Genomic DNA, 15,328 nt, shown 5'->3' with positions numbered 1-15,328 from the left:
CCTTCTCCTCCCTTGTCCCTCAACTTACTTTCATTAGACAATGAATCGCTTATATTTGACTAAATGCAATTCACTCCGTTTTGTGACTTAAAAATCACGCACTTGCCTTGAATCCGTCCCTGTAAGAACAGCTTACCCGAATTCAGTTCCCTGTTACTTCTTTGTATTGTTATCCCTGCCCCAGTTTCACACTAATAAAATCTTGGTACCAGTTAAAATAATTTTCTGCACATTTCAATGATTATGTTAATGTATATATTTTCATAAATGTATATCTATTTATATAAATTCTCAAAATTATTATCGTCTTTTTTTAAAATTTTATTTCTCACTATACACTCCCTTTAACTGAGATCCGGCCACCTGACATATCAAGGTGGACTTGAAATGATGTGAGAAAAAAATTTAAAAAATGAATCTCAAAGACAATGACAAAAAAGCAACATTGGCTCTTTCATCAGCGAGTCTGACATCTGTGATTGTGGTTACTATCACCACCACCATCATCCCTAAAAGAACACTGCACTATTTCAGCAAGATCAGTAAGGAACCTGCCCCTTCAGAAACTTCCAGCTTCCCTTTCCATGAAAGGGTTTCGTTTTCTTAACCACTTTCTTATAATTCAAATACTCTGCCTCTTGACCTCTTCTGTAGATCATTGTGGAAAAGGGGCAAAACACTGCTCAGCCTAAGAACTTCCTAGACTCTGAAACATCAAAATTCCAAGTGTTTTTCTACCCTTAGAAGTTATAACCAGCTTACCTTGAAACTAATGAAGAAAATACTATGTTTAGCATAAAGTCTAATAGACGACATTTAATCAGCAAATATAAATTAAGGAATTTGGGGGTGCCCGGGTGGCTCAGTCAATTAAGCGTCTGACTCTTGATTTCAGCTCAGGTCATGATCTCACTGTTCATGGGTTCAAGCATCATGCTAACAGCACTGAGCCTGCTTGGAATTCTCTCTCTCTTCCTCTCTCTCTCTTTGCCCCTCCTCCACTCATGTTCTCTAAATAAATAAATAAATAAATAAATAAATAAATAAATAAATAGTTATAAAATGAATCAAGGCGGGGAGCCCCTGGGTGGCTCAGTTGGTTAAGCGTCCAACTTCAGCTCAGGTCATGATCTCACGGTTCGTGAGTTCGAGCCCTGCATCAGGCTCTGTTCTGACAGCTCAGAGCCTGGAGCCTGCTTCAGATTCTGTGTCTCCCTCTCTCTCTATACCCATCCCCTGCTCATGTTCTTTCTCTGTCTCTCAAAAATAAATAAACGTTACATTTTTTTAAAAAACTGAATTAAGGAATGTCAATAGCATTATGGTAAATAAAACCCCATCAAAATGAGGGAATAGTATATTTTCTAGTTTTCTCAATAAAGTATGGCTCTTAACAGCAAGTAAGTTACTTCTCTAAGTGGACTGATTAACTCAGAAACCTGACTGGGTGGCAGTTTCTCTTTGGCAAATGGGAGAAACAACTTTCTGCTGTTGCATCCAAAATGGGTTTTGAAGGAATCCATTTGCCACTGAAATATCACAGGATCACTCACAAGGTACAGCAACATGTTACGCTGGGACTCTGTGGGAAAATGATTATTGTGCCCCAAGTATCTGAATGCGTCTGAGACTTTATCTAGCTTCTCATTAGAAAATTAAGCGATAGCAGGGTGCCTGGGTGGCTCAGTTGGCCAAGCCTCTGACTCTTGATTTCGACTCAGGTCATGATCTTGAGGTTTGTAAGATCGAGCCCCACCTTGGGCTCTGCACTGACAGCGTGGAGCCTGCTTGGGATTCTCTGTCTCCCTCTCTCTCTGCCCCTGCTCATGCCCTCTCTCACTCTCAAAATAAACAAACTTTTCAAAAATGAAAGAAAAAGAAGGGGTGTGTTTTATAGCACCTTTCCACATTTTTATAATCAGAGGTAATGTCTGATCAGGAAGCACCAGCATGGTGTGCTTGGGCTTATTAATATGGGACTACAGGTTAGAAACTACCAACTGAGAGATGTTGCTCACCTCATTTTATTTATATTTATTTATTTATTTATTTATTTATTTACTTACTTACTTACTTATTTCTCATCTCACTTTAAACAGTTGACTGTAGGGGCGCCTGGGTGGCGCAGTCGCTTAAGGGTCCGACTTCAGCCAGGTCACGATCTCACGGTCCATGAATTCGAGCCCCGCGTCCGGCTCTGGGCTGATGGCTCAGAGCCTGGAGCCTGTTTCCGATTCTGTGTCTCCCTCTCTCTCTGCCCCTCCCCCGTTCATGCTCTGTCTCTCTCTGTCTCAAAAATAAATAAACGTTAAAAAATAAATAAATAAACAGTTGACTGTATATCCACTTTTTTTCAGCCCAGCGTATGCTAAAGAATGACACAACACCCTTTGTGGTAAATTCTTCTAATTTTCCCAGGGCTGCCCTAGCTGGACTTTGGGAGTTTAATCATACTTTCTCCAATACAAATAGTGTGAGTGTCCATCAATTTTCTTCATCCAATTTTGGCATTCCGACATCAGGCTTACTAACAAGTTACTGTAGGGACCCACAGGCAACCATCAGGGCTTACAAAGCAGTCGCCAAACCAGAATTTGACAGGTTTTAGGATTCAAAACGAGATTATAAACACTTCAGATGTTATTCTCTAGGATTCCTTTTTCTTCCATTTCCAAAATGTGTAGCAAAACGTCTGGTGCCCAATGTCAGGCACTTTTTGTGATGAAATGATTTATTGAAAATCGACTGTAAAACATCTATTCAGCCCCGTGTTCATTCTCGTTTGCTCTATCCCAGTAGTGTGCTTGCAAAAACAATAGACACCAACCGGAGGAGCCCATTTCCGGGTTCTGCCCTGGAATTTACAACAGCAGGTGTGAAAAATTTGAGCCTGAAAGCTGCTGGGTGTGGAGAAAAGAATCAAGGACATAGGTGTTTTCCGCAAACGTGATTCATAGATTACTTTTTCAGAGCAGCAAGAGATCTACGTGTGGCAAGACCAGATAAATTTAAGAGATTCCTCTCAGTGTTACCAAAATCATGCGGTTCTCCTTTTCCCTTGAACAGTATCATATATATATATATATATATATATATATATATATATATATATATATATATGTGTGTGTGTGTGTGTGTGTACACACACACACACACACACACACACACACACACACACATATATATATATATATATATACACATATACATATACATACACACACACACACAGTATGGTTAAATACTGGAAAAGATTCTAATTTGAGAACATGCCTCACTCAACAAAATTCATCAGTGTTGATGAAATGAAAGTCTGTATCTAAAAAATTAGCAGAATCCCCGTTAAATTCTAAGCGCCAGGGCAGAACACCATGGACCTCGATTCCCCCCAGCCTAAAGCAAGAAAGTTGCCTGCTACCTAATAATGATACTAACTTGAGCATTTACAAGGTGCCAGGCACAGCTGTAATGCGGTCCGTGTGTTAACAATCCCTCTAGCACATACTGCCGTCCTCATTTTCTCCATGAGAACTGAACCAAGAGGGGCAGACGTCTGGCCACTCAACGCAGGGGGTATCAGATGGGGTCAGGCTCTGGATGTGTGTCTCCACAGCCCGTGCCTTTTCTATGTGTTCAACACATCAGCGGTGTCGGTCAAGATCAAACTTAAGGAAAGAGGTAGCCGCAGATCTTCAATGATTTTTCGGGCAGAATGGTGACATTTCGGATAGGTCAAGGCAGGGGCGGTGCCCGGAGGCATTCCAGAAATTAGGGGTCGCGCCTTCAGAAGAACAGGCCCCCCTCAGAGTACAGGGAAAAGAGAAGGAAGAGAAGGGCAGCGCTTGGGGAAGAGGCTGCAGCCCGTCCCGCCCGAAGCTCCCCGCTGGGGGGCCGCGGAGCAGGAGGCGGGAGTTCCCCGGGGAGCGGAGGACCTCCCACCCAAGGCTCGGCACCCAGGGGCACCCGAGCTCGCGCCCCGGGTCGAGCGGACGCCAGGCCGGAGGAGAAGCGGCCGCCAGCCCCCGGGGCCCGGCGCAGACAGACGCGGTTCGCTCCTGGCTGCGCCCAAGCTCCGCCCACACGCGGAGCGCGCTGCGATTGGCTTCGGGTCACGGGCCCGGATTCTGATTGGTCTGGGGCGCGGAGCAGGTGCGCCTGGAGAGTGTGCGCAGGCCCGGAAGCAGAGACCGCGGTCCCCAAGCTGCTCTCCCGGGTCTCGGGGTCCGGCTCTAAGTGGGGGCCAGCCGTCGCTTCCTCGGGCGCGTCCAGCTGAGGACCAGGGTGGGCGAGGGCGCCGGCCCCCACGTCCCTCCCCCGGCCGGGCTGGGCGCTCGCGGGTCGGTCTAGAGCGCGGCCCCGCAGGGCGGAGATCCGAGAGCGCGGTGCCCGGGGGCCTCCCGCCGCCTCCCGGGAGCGGGTCCCGGCCGCGCGGCGGCGTTGGCACGAGCGGCGCTGGTCCCGCAGGGCGCTGTGGTCCCCTCCGCGGGTGGATCTGTTCTGAGCACTTCCCTAGACGCGGGGTGGGGGAGGGGGGTGGCGCGAGGGAACTCGGGAATGTTCGGAACGCGGCCCCAGGTGGCACGGGGAATCCTGACCACAGGCTTCTGCACCTGCCAGTGCCTGCGGTTGCCCGGGCACCGCCTCCGAGAAACAGGGGCCTTGGCACCTGCTTTGTAAGGTGGTGGTGCGCTGGAGGGGTTTGTCCTCTGAAGTGCCTGGGGCTGTGCCTGGCGCCCGGGAGGTGATATAAATTATTAGCCATGTAAGAAAGAATGTTTCCACCATCCAATTTTCACAGTAGTAGTGAGTAATCACTAACTGTTTACTGCCCTTTCTATATTATGTTTTGAGAGTTTAAGTGTCGTTCATTCGTTTAACAAGTATGTGTCTGCTGTTTGGTAGATTCTTTTCTGATGCCGAAGAACAAAACTGAATTAGATGCATTTAGTGATTTTTTTGTTTTTAATTTTTTTGCCAATTACTTTCTTCAAGGCTTAATTTGCTTTTAGTCAGGTGTAATTGTCCAGAGGACGGTAAACTTAGTATTAACTCTTAGTCTCAGTCCAAAAACCCGAATTATGTTACGAGTTTCAGTTTAAGTCTTTTTAATTTTTTTAAAGTTTATTTATTTATCTGAGAAAGAGCGCACGCACACACAAGCCCGGGAGGGGGAGAGAGAGGAGAGAAAGAGAATCCCAAGCAGGCTCCACGGTGTGGAGGTCGAACTCACCAACTGCAAGATCATGGCCTGAGCCAAAGTCCGGAGCTTAACCAACTGAGCCACCTAGGCGCCCCCAACTGAAATCTTTCTTTACAGCTTTTTGCTGACAGTTCCTCTAGATGTAGACACTGTGGAAATTCTATGAATGAGTTTTATTTTGCTCTTGATGAACTGCTGTGGAAAAGCAAAATTATCAGAGCATATTGAAATGTTTTTCAGTGATGGTAGACTCATTCTTGGAGAGTAAAGGAGCGTATTATGATTGCTTGGTTCAGCAGTAGAATGGGAGATCCATCAACAAACCTACACATTTTAATTGAATTATTTTTTTTTCTTTTTCAAAAAAAGCAACAGCAACAACAAAAGCTTGTTTTGTAAGTGCTGTGTTCCATTCTCTTACTGCATTAATCAGGTAGATGTTATTATGCCCCCTTTAAAGGTGAGGAATCTGAGACCAGGTCAGTTTAGTAGTTTGCTCAAAGTTACACCTGTCATAAATGGCACATTCTGGGATTCAAGCCCATATAATCTGACTCTAGATTCCGACTTTGAATCACTCTGTTTACAAATTAGGGATTCATTTCTCTATTAACCCTCTGTAGTGATAAATATTCTTTCTATATTTTAAGTACATTCAGAGTTAAGGCCGTCACACTGGTCAGAGTGATTATTGTTTAGCGTATCTCCAGTAGAGTAGGTACAGATTTATCCTTGATAATTTTTGTGCTATAGTATGTCTTACTTGTCTGATTTTGTAAATGAAGAGACATTTTCCTATGTAACAGATGGGAGCATTGTATAATCTTTGAAGGGCCAGAAGCATCGCAGGGGAAAAAAAAAATAGAAAAATGTAGTATATTTTTATTAAAACATTTTTATTTGTATTTTTATGTGGCTGTTGCAGTCTTAAAAATTTGAGGGACTTAATGTCTTGCAAGTCTGTTTTTGTGTGATAACCTTTTTAAAAAACTTTAAAAAATTTTTTCAGGGCTGTGTAGCTTATAGCAATCAAAGGATCCTGACACACTATGACGATTTTTAAACCTTATGTTAAGGAAAGGCCATTTGTATCCCTGGGTTCATGTCTCTGCTGGGGAGGAGTTTTCTCCAGTCTTTGGAAAGCCTCGCCTAGCTCAGTGTAAAATCTTGATTGGTGTTCCTACAGGCACCTTCGTCTGATGCCTGGTTCTTAAACAGGGCAACTCATCAAAACCTCCATGGGAGCCTTTACGGCTTATACATGTCTAAATCCTACCTTCCTGGAGAGTCTGACTCGGTTCCTTACTGGGGGACCAAACCCCTTCCTTTATTTTGATAAGGATTCGGGGCTGAGGATCAGTGGTGGAAGTCGGTGCAAGAATTTGCCTCCTGCTCTTACTTGCTAATCATGTGACTTAGAATCCATGCTTAATTTTGCAAGTCATGTAAAGTAATTATCAACAAGAGACTTGGCCCGTGAGGGATCCTTGGAGTGGGACCTAAAATTGCTTATGAATGTACAAGGTTGTTACCAGAGAAGTTAGTGGGAAAACGCCCTGAAGGAGGGAGTGGCAGTACCTTCAGTCTTAAAAGTGGTTGTACATGTGCTCCTGTGATGTCCTGATGGTCCCCCTCTGTCACTACTCCCCTCCCTCTCAGTCAAGCCTCAGCAAAAGTTACTCCCCAAGATCACATAGGACCTGTATCGGGTTCATGTTCTAAATTGAGCTGTTTGTCTTTGGAATTTGCATTGTACTGTTTCGGACATTTCAGGCTACAGTAGGTCGCAGAAGCTCGTATACCACAGTGATCTGTCAGCCAGTAAGTTATCACCCCTGGTACTTCAGAACTTGTCAAAACCCCTGCGACATGGATGCCAGAACAATGTCTCAGAAAGGAGGACAGTGGTCAGCTGGATTGAATGCTGCCAGCACAGTGATCATGGTAAACTTCAAGGCCCTGGTGACCTTGGGAAGGCTGGTTTTAGTGGAGGAGGTTAGAACTCGGGTTGAGGAGAAGGTGAATAGCACAAAAAGCTTTTCAAAGTATTTTGCGAAGAGGAGCCAGGTTAAAATCAAATCCATTTCGTCACTGCATACAAAATAGCAGGCACTATCAGGACGCTGTGGGAGACAAGGATACACGTGACATGTGTCCTGACCTCGGGGAGCTTAACCACCTGTTGGGAAAGTCAAAAACACTCAGGACAGCGTTTTTTTAAGGGGTTGCGGGAGTAACCCAGAGCACACAGGAGGGGCACGGTCATCCCGTCTTGTGAATTAAAGGAGTCAAGACGTATAAAACCACAAAGAAAAGGGCCAGGCACGTAGTAAGTCCTCAATTGCCTATTAATAGCAATAGCAACGTTTGCACAGCATGTCTAATGCATTAAGCGTAATCTAACTCATTTAATCTTTACACTAGTGATGCGTATCCTTCACATCTCCAGATGAAGAAACCGAGGCACAGAGAGTATTGTGCCAAAGGCCTCACCGCTCTTAAGTGGCCAAGCCCCTACTGATATCTGCGCAGCCCGGTTTCGCTCTGTGTGACGGAACCGCCAAACAGTTCGGCCTCCCTGTTTCCTGGGAGAGAGCGTGTGCAAATGTCACCAGGAGCGGCGTTTCCGTGTACAGAGCCGAGAGCTAAAGTTGGCAAATATTCCAAGCTGGGGGGCAAGAGTGAAAAAAGCATTGAAAGTGTAAAAAAAAAGCTTGGCACTTGGAGGATGAGTCCGGAATGTGTCTTGAGAGATGAGAAGGAAACAAGAGGCAGAGAGGAGCTGCAAGTCTCCGTGGAGAGAAATGAGGTTTTACCCTGGGGCCAGTGGGTGGGGAGTCTTTGAAAGACTTTAAGTAGTGGAAGGACCAGACCGGATTTGCATTTTAGAATCTTCTCTGTGGCTGAAGGGCTAAGGGTGTGTGGGGAGGAGGAGTGGAGATTCCAGATAGGAAACTGACCTTTTTCCAAAGAAGGCTCTGGAAGGAACTCCAGTGGTGACCTTGGTGTCGGAGCAAGGGAGAGAGTTTAGTGAATTAAGGAGGATCTGGTAAAAGAATGGTTATAAACATCCTTGCATCATCACATATGCCTTTTTTTTTCTTTCAACGTTTATTTATTTTTGGGACAGAGAGAGACAGAGCATGAACGGGGGAGGGGCAGAGAGAGAGGGAGACACAGAATCGGAAACAGGCTCCAGGCTCTGAGCCATCAGCCCAGAGCCGGACGTGGGGCTCGAATTCATGGACCGTGAGATCGTGACCTGGCTGAAGTTGGACCCTTAAGCGACTGCGCCACCCAGGCGCCCCGCCTTTTTTTTTCTTTAATTCTCTAGAGATGATACATAGCCAAGGATTTAAATGAGGGATAGTTGAAGCTGGAAAACTAGACTCATTGAAAGCAAAGGGAGTCAGTAGCATCAAGGATATTAGGTCATAGAACCAGGAAGAGGCCTTGTAGGCTGAGAACTCTGAAACCCCATTTCTTTTTTCTTTTTTCTTTTCTTTTCTTTTCTTCTTTTTTCTTTTCTTTTCTTTTCTTTTCTTTTCTTTTCTTTTCTTTTCTTTTCTTTTCTTCTTTTTTCTTTTCCTTTCTTTTCTTCTTCTTTTTTTAATGTTCACCCATTTATTTTGGGGGGTGAGGGGAAGAGGGAAAGAGGGAGAGAGAGAGTCCAAGCTGAGTCTGCACTGACAGTGTGGACGTGAGGCTCAAACCTTGGGATCATGACCTGAGCTGAAATCAAGAGTCAGACACTTAACTGACTGAGCCACCCGGGCCCCCAGAAAGCCATTTTTCTGAAGCTAAGACTTGGTCTTTTATGTGCTTGTCTGGAAACAAGGGTGGGTAAACACTGAACCACAGAAAAGAAAACCTCGTGATTTGATATGACCTGGTCTCTGTCTGCCATGTCCCTTCCTGTGCCTCTGACCTTCTCTGAACTGCCCTGCTGCCTGTAGGCCCCTGAGCTGAGAGACAGCTCTCACCACTCGGTCAGCACCTCCTCAGGCTGCCTGTACCTCCTGGAGGACCTTGCAGGGTTCTTGACCAATTCACAGGGAATCCGTATCTATATGTGTAAAGACTTCCTGATAGGCATAGATACTAACGGTGACTCGGTAGGTATTTAACTCATAGGAACTTGAGTTCTAAATTAAAAATAAGTTAGAATTCTTATGAGGAGTCCCCTTCATAATATATTGAATTTTGGGATTACTGCATTTAAAGGCACATGTACAGCACAGCAGATTATATATTAATATAACTTTTTCAAACAGTTATTTTCAAAGCTATGTTTCTTTTTTTTAATTTTTTTTTTTAACATTTATTCATTTTTGAGAGTGAGAGAGACAGCATGAACAGGGGAGGGGCAGAGAGAGAGAGGGAGACACAGAATCCAAAGCAGGCTCCAGGCTCCGAGCTGTGAGCACAGAGCCCGACACGGGCCTGGAACTCGTGAAGATCATGACCTGAGCTGAAGTCAGACGCGCAACCTACTGAGCCACCCAGGTGTCCTTCAAAGGTATGTTTCTGATAATATTTTAAAGCGTTTATCAAGTTCGTGTTTTATGAGGCTGGAAATATAAAGTGTAGTCTGAAATTTCATTGCGACTTTTTTTAATATTCACTCAACATTGATTTCGGTTGATGAAACGGACATTGTCAAAATTCACACTTTATACTGTTTTAGGGCAGATGTGAACTAATACATATGTACTTGATAATAAATGGATTTTCTCATACTGATTACTTAAAACAACCTTTATGGTGGGTGAGATGGGCCTCATGCCTGTATTCCAGCAAAGAAACTAATGCATGACAAAATGAAGGCACTTGTCTGGGTGCACAGCGCTGTTTCTGGAAGAAGGGGAAACACAAATTTAGGGTCTAAACCCTACTGTGCCCTGCTGCCTGTGGGAAGAGACTTACCTGCGAATTTCTGCTACTTAAATACTCGGGGTTACGAACGGTGTCCAAGCCTGTTGGTATTCAAAACAGTTCCACTTGATTTCTTCCTGAAATGAAAGCAGTTACACATAGTATCTAGTTTACCAATAAGTGTAACAAATAATAGTGTTTAGAAAATGTTTATAAGATATATTCCAAAGAGCAAATTTGTAAGCATTAATTTTTTTAAGTTTATTTATTTTGAGAGAGAGAGTGAGAAAATGAGTGAGGGAGAGACTGAAGGAGAGGGAGAGAGAGAATCCCAAGCAGGCTCTGCATTCAAGCATGACTGGGAGCTTGAACTCACGACCATGAGGTCATGGCCTGAGCCGAAATCAAGAGTCAGATGCTTAACCACCTGAGCCACGCAGGCGCCCCAACACTTTTTTTTTTTAAATGAACTCTTTTTTCCCCATCATTTCACTCTATTTGTTAACTTTATTCTAGGAGTCCTTGGAGTGATGTTCAGAGCACTGTGCGTTTTTCCTGAATGCTAAATTTTAAATAGGCAATTAGAGAGCAGTTAGGGTCTATGTGGAAAAGTAGTGAGTGGGGATGTGGGTTAGTGTCAATCAGGAATGTGCTTATCAGCCTTTTGAACTACGATTTTATTCTAATTCTAAATTCTAATCTTGCCCAGTGCAGAGCCCAGCATGGGGCTTGAACTCATGACCATGAGATCAAGACCTGAGCTGAGATCAAGAGGCTGATGCTTCCCTGACTGAGCCACCAAGACACCCCCTAAATTCTAATCTTGATGGTGATAAGTTACTGAAGGATGTAAAGTAACAGCAATGATGTTATATGATATGTAGGGCTGCTAAAGTAACCAGGGAAAGGTGTTGCTGTTTGAACCAAGCAGCGATGCGGGAGAGGGGAGGGGAGGGACACAGGGAGAAAGGGGACAGATGATTGAGATAGTTATTCCCATGAGAATACTTATAAAATTGGTGTAGCTGTTCCCTAGAAACTCAGAGCAGGCAGGGCATCATATGTCAGAGTCATCAACATTGTCTCCAAATATCAATATGGCTTCTTTCTTTGCTTTATTAAATTTCTAGTCAGATTTCACAGTGTCAGAGAAGACTCTTGAACACCACTGATGGAGACGTTGGTTGTTCGTGGGACACCCGTGAGCTCCCCTCTATTTCTCAGCCCTCTTACAGTAGGAGGGACCGTGATGCTGGCCTGGCCAATTGGATATGGACACTTAAGGGCCACGCATGACCCTCCCGTGGGTGTTCACCCCTGCAGCAGCTGCGGGGGACTGTGGAGATGTCCCGTCCCAGACGGTACAGCCTCGATTTATCTGTGTCCCTGAATACTTGGTAGAGTAGAGCCCATTGCTAACTTGTCGTAGACAGATATTGTGAATAAGAAATAAACTGTCATGCTAAGCTACTGAGTTTCAGGGGTCAATTTGTTACCACAACATAGTTTATGCTATTTGTAACTACAACATGGTATTTGTTACCACAACATAGCTTATACTGTTGAAAACTTTTTTTGTTTTGTATTGAGAGCTTTGTATTTTTTAAGATGATGAACATAAAGTATTATTTGGCAGAAATGTCTTTATTAGAATCCCGACTTTGTGGAAAGGATGTAGCAACACATATGAAGAGTAGTACAGGAGAGTCATCTGGCCAGATGTAATCTTCCTCAAACTGAACTGAGGACCTTAAGGGAGATTCATGCAGAGATGTGAAACATGGGATTCCTCTTTCTGCTTAAGAGCTGTTCCAGGCGTTACTGACTCCGCCTCCTACCTTGTGCCTGCCCCTAACCCCGGAAATTACCTTTATTCCCTTCTACAAGGACTTTCAGCGTAAGAGATTTTTGTAAACCTGGATGCGTGGGAAGGAACCGAAGACAAAACTCACAGTCATTTTAAGTTGAAAATGTCCAAGTAAACAATATTAAATGATAATTGGGCACTTAGATTTCTGTAGCTCCCTGCGGCCGTCCCAACAGCATCCTATTTGAAGATTCTGCAGATGACACTGGTCTAAGGTTCATTGGAAGTGACTGACTGAACCGTGAATGTGGTCGGAACACAGCATTTGTGGATCAAGAAAACAGCCAGCAAGGACTTTGATTCTCCCCTTCTATGTGACAACTTAATTTTTTTTTATTATGTTTTAAAACGGTATGAATTGTAAGTTGCATATTTTTGTTTGGAAAATACAGATTTAAATATTTTTTTAATGTTTCTTTTCTTTTCTTTTCTTTTCTTTTCTTTTCTTTTCTTTTCTTTTCTTTTCTTTTCTTTTCTTTTCTTTTTTTTAGAGAGAGACAGAGTGCAAGTGGAGGAGGGGCAGAGATAGAGGGAGACACAGAATCTGAAGCAGGCCCCAAGCTCTGAGCTGTCAGCACAGAGCCCAACGCTGGTCTCGAACCTATGAGCAGTGAGATCATGACCTGAACTGAAATTGGAGGCTTAACTGACAGAGCCACCCAGGCGCCCCTGGAAAATACAAATTTTAGTTCAAACATGACCTATTTTTCTGAATTGGAATACAAACTTTAAATTGACACTGTCTTTCCTTTTTGTTGTTTTAAACACTAATGAATGAATCAAGAAAATAATGCTTATTACATGATTATTACCCATTATTACATGGTTATAGTCTTGTGTAGTGAAAGGGGTGTTAAGTGACATGCTCTAGGGAGCAGATATGCTAGATTGTTGGTTGAGAAGTTTGGGGGAGGAGGAAGCGAGTGAGCCTGAGGAGAATGGCGAGTTAGATTGAAGGACTGATACACTGGAGAACAATGGAGTGTTGCTGGGGATGTAGGGTCTGTGGGTCCATCACTGTCTGTAGCTGAAGTAGGAGGCATGCGGGGAAGTGTTTGTGGGGGTTAACAACCTGCAGGCCACAGGGGCTGACAAGCAGTTTCCGTGGGTTCGCGGGTACAGAGCTCAGCTAGAGTGGTTCTAAAAGGGATGCAGTGGAAGAACGGGGGGTCCCCTGTTCCTGACCTACAGTAGGCTCAAGTACAGGAAGTCAAGTGCAGAACACTGCAAGTCAATAAACAGAGCTTGATAAAAGAATAACAAAATACACAAAGTAGAAGGAAAGAAATAAGAGGAAAAATTACACGAGGAGAGTAGAAAAAAAATGAGGTTAATCCAAACACCCAAGTCTATGTTCTTTGAAATGATTGATGAAGACATGAAACAAATGAGCAGGAAGCATGTTTGAAAAGGGACACAGAGGTATAGATACAAGAATTTTAACATTTTTAGGTTTATTGATTTATTTTGAGAGAGAGAGAGAGAGAGAGAGAGAGAGAGAGAGAGAGAGAGAGAGACAGGCAGGCTCCATGCTGTCAGCACCCAGCTGGATGTGGGGCTTGATCTCATGCACATGACCAGAGCGGAAACCAAGAGTCAGGTGCTTAACCACCTGAGCCACCCAGGCGCCCCGATTCAGGAACTTTTTTAAATCTGAAAGAATATACATTGTTAGATATGATCATTTGGTCCCATTTCTACAGGTTCGCGATCTACAGGGAAAATCTTGATGTCTGGATCAGAAAACTTAGGAGCCCCGCCTTGGAGAGGCAGCAAGTCATGGCGGTAAAAAGCGTAGGCTCTGGAGCACAGTGTGTGGACATACACCTCAGACTGGCTCCTTCCCTCAGAACCATAAAAGCAAATAACACAAATGTGTTTGAATTACTTCAACTAATATGGGAAGGTCCCCACTCGAATAGGAAATTTAACACAAACACTTACACAAGTCCTGTTACGAATATATACTGATGTTAAATCAATCTGATTTTCATCTGACATTTACTTAATGCTAGCATTATCCAAATGCTGTCTTTGACGTCCGTAGATTTTCATGGCTAGAGGATTTGATGGGTTTTCTTAGGGTAGGAAATATCTTCAAAGAATTTACCAGAGCAAGACAACATCGAAGTAGACGCGTTTCTGTCTGAGCAGTCTATCCTTAGCATTCCATCAGTGTGATCGCATCAGTGTGATCAGCGGCAAAGCCAAAGAAGAAAAGGCCCAGCCCGGATTCTAGAAGGGGGTGCAGCTGCTGATGTTAGTCTGCTCTACCCAGTTCACCAATGCCTCTGATCAAAGGAGTTAAAATACTGTGCCAACAGTTTATGTTGGAAACAAACAAAAACAGCCCCCGATGTTGGGAACTGATCTGAAGTTCGCAGTTAGACCCCAGTGTTGTCACAAGCTAGTCTGACGTCCAAGTCTAGATTGTTGTGTTCTCCCCTGGATGTGAACTATCACAGAGTATCAACAAGGTCACTGTGCGACACAAAACACCAAACACTGCTCTCACTTACTCAAGGGGTGCTGATGACTCTGCTATTTATAGCTTTTATTTAATTTGATTTAATTTAATTTAATTTAATTTATTTATTTTTATCATCCCTATTGATAAGATTTGTGGGGACACCCAACTGGAGAATCACCCCAGCTCTGTGACACCATCCAGTTGAGGGCAAACCTTGCTTCCTTGGATGTTCCACCAAATGCCCCAACCAAAGCCTCAATCCTGTAAGTAGTTATTGCTTATATCCTCTCACTGAAAGATCCCCATAGCTCCCTATGATGTACATTCTGCCTCATTACAAGGAGTAATGAATTGAACCAGTTTATATACAGGTGTATTTCTAGTGAGTTTTGGCTAAAGGACATTGGCGATGTATATTGTCTACTAACTCTTTACAGCAGTTCTGTGAATGGTTATTATTCTCCAGATGAAGAATCTTAAGCTCAGAATGCTTAAGAATCTTGAGCAAGTTCATGGGGAGAGTAAATGGCACAGTCAGGCTTCAGTTAGGTCTGCTGTGCTCCTAATACTATCGTCTTTCAGACGTAAGATTTCAAAATCGTTACAATGCATGGTATTTTATACCTGCAAACTATGGAATACAATATATATGTAAATTATAATACAAAATAAAGAAAGCACCCATGAAGTCACTATCCAACTTACAAACAGGGAGAACTGTTAGGTCTGTCACTGTTTTGAGGCTCTTATCTCATGCCTTTTTGTCATCCCCAGAGGAAACCAGTAATCTGAGAATTATATTTATCATGATTTCCCCTCATTTGTCTCTTTCTTAATTTTGAAAGCATTTAAAATTTGCAGAAAAATTGCAGGTACAGTTCAAAGAAGGTGCTTCTGAATCACTTGGGAATGTTAC

The 15,328-nt window shown here is 43.6% G+C and overlaps 1 long non-coding RNA gene across 1 annotated transcript; it reads left to right on the top strand.

The window, feature by feature from the left end:
- Window positions 1-9,660: 9,660 nt before the first annotated feature.
- On the top strand, window positions 9,661-12,352 carry LOC123385514. Its single transcript, XR_006598198.1, has 2 exons — window positions 9,661-9,719; window positions 11,206-12,352. It is a non-coding gene; the product is annotated as an uncharacterized LOC123385514 (long non-coding RNA).
- The last annotated feature ends 2,976 nt before the right edge of the window (window positions 12,353-15,328 follow it).

Source organism: Felis catus, chromosome A1, assembly GCF_018350175.1.
Source record: "Felis catus isolate Fca126 chromosome A1, F.catus_Fca126_mat1.0, whole genome shotgun sequence".
Taxonomy (NCBI): Eukaryota; Metazoa; Chordata; class Mammalia; order Carnivora; family Felidae; genus Felis; species Felis catus.
Note: the sequence above shows the minus strand (reverse complement) of the source record. Positions and strands in the feature narration are given on the sequence as shown.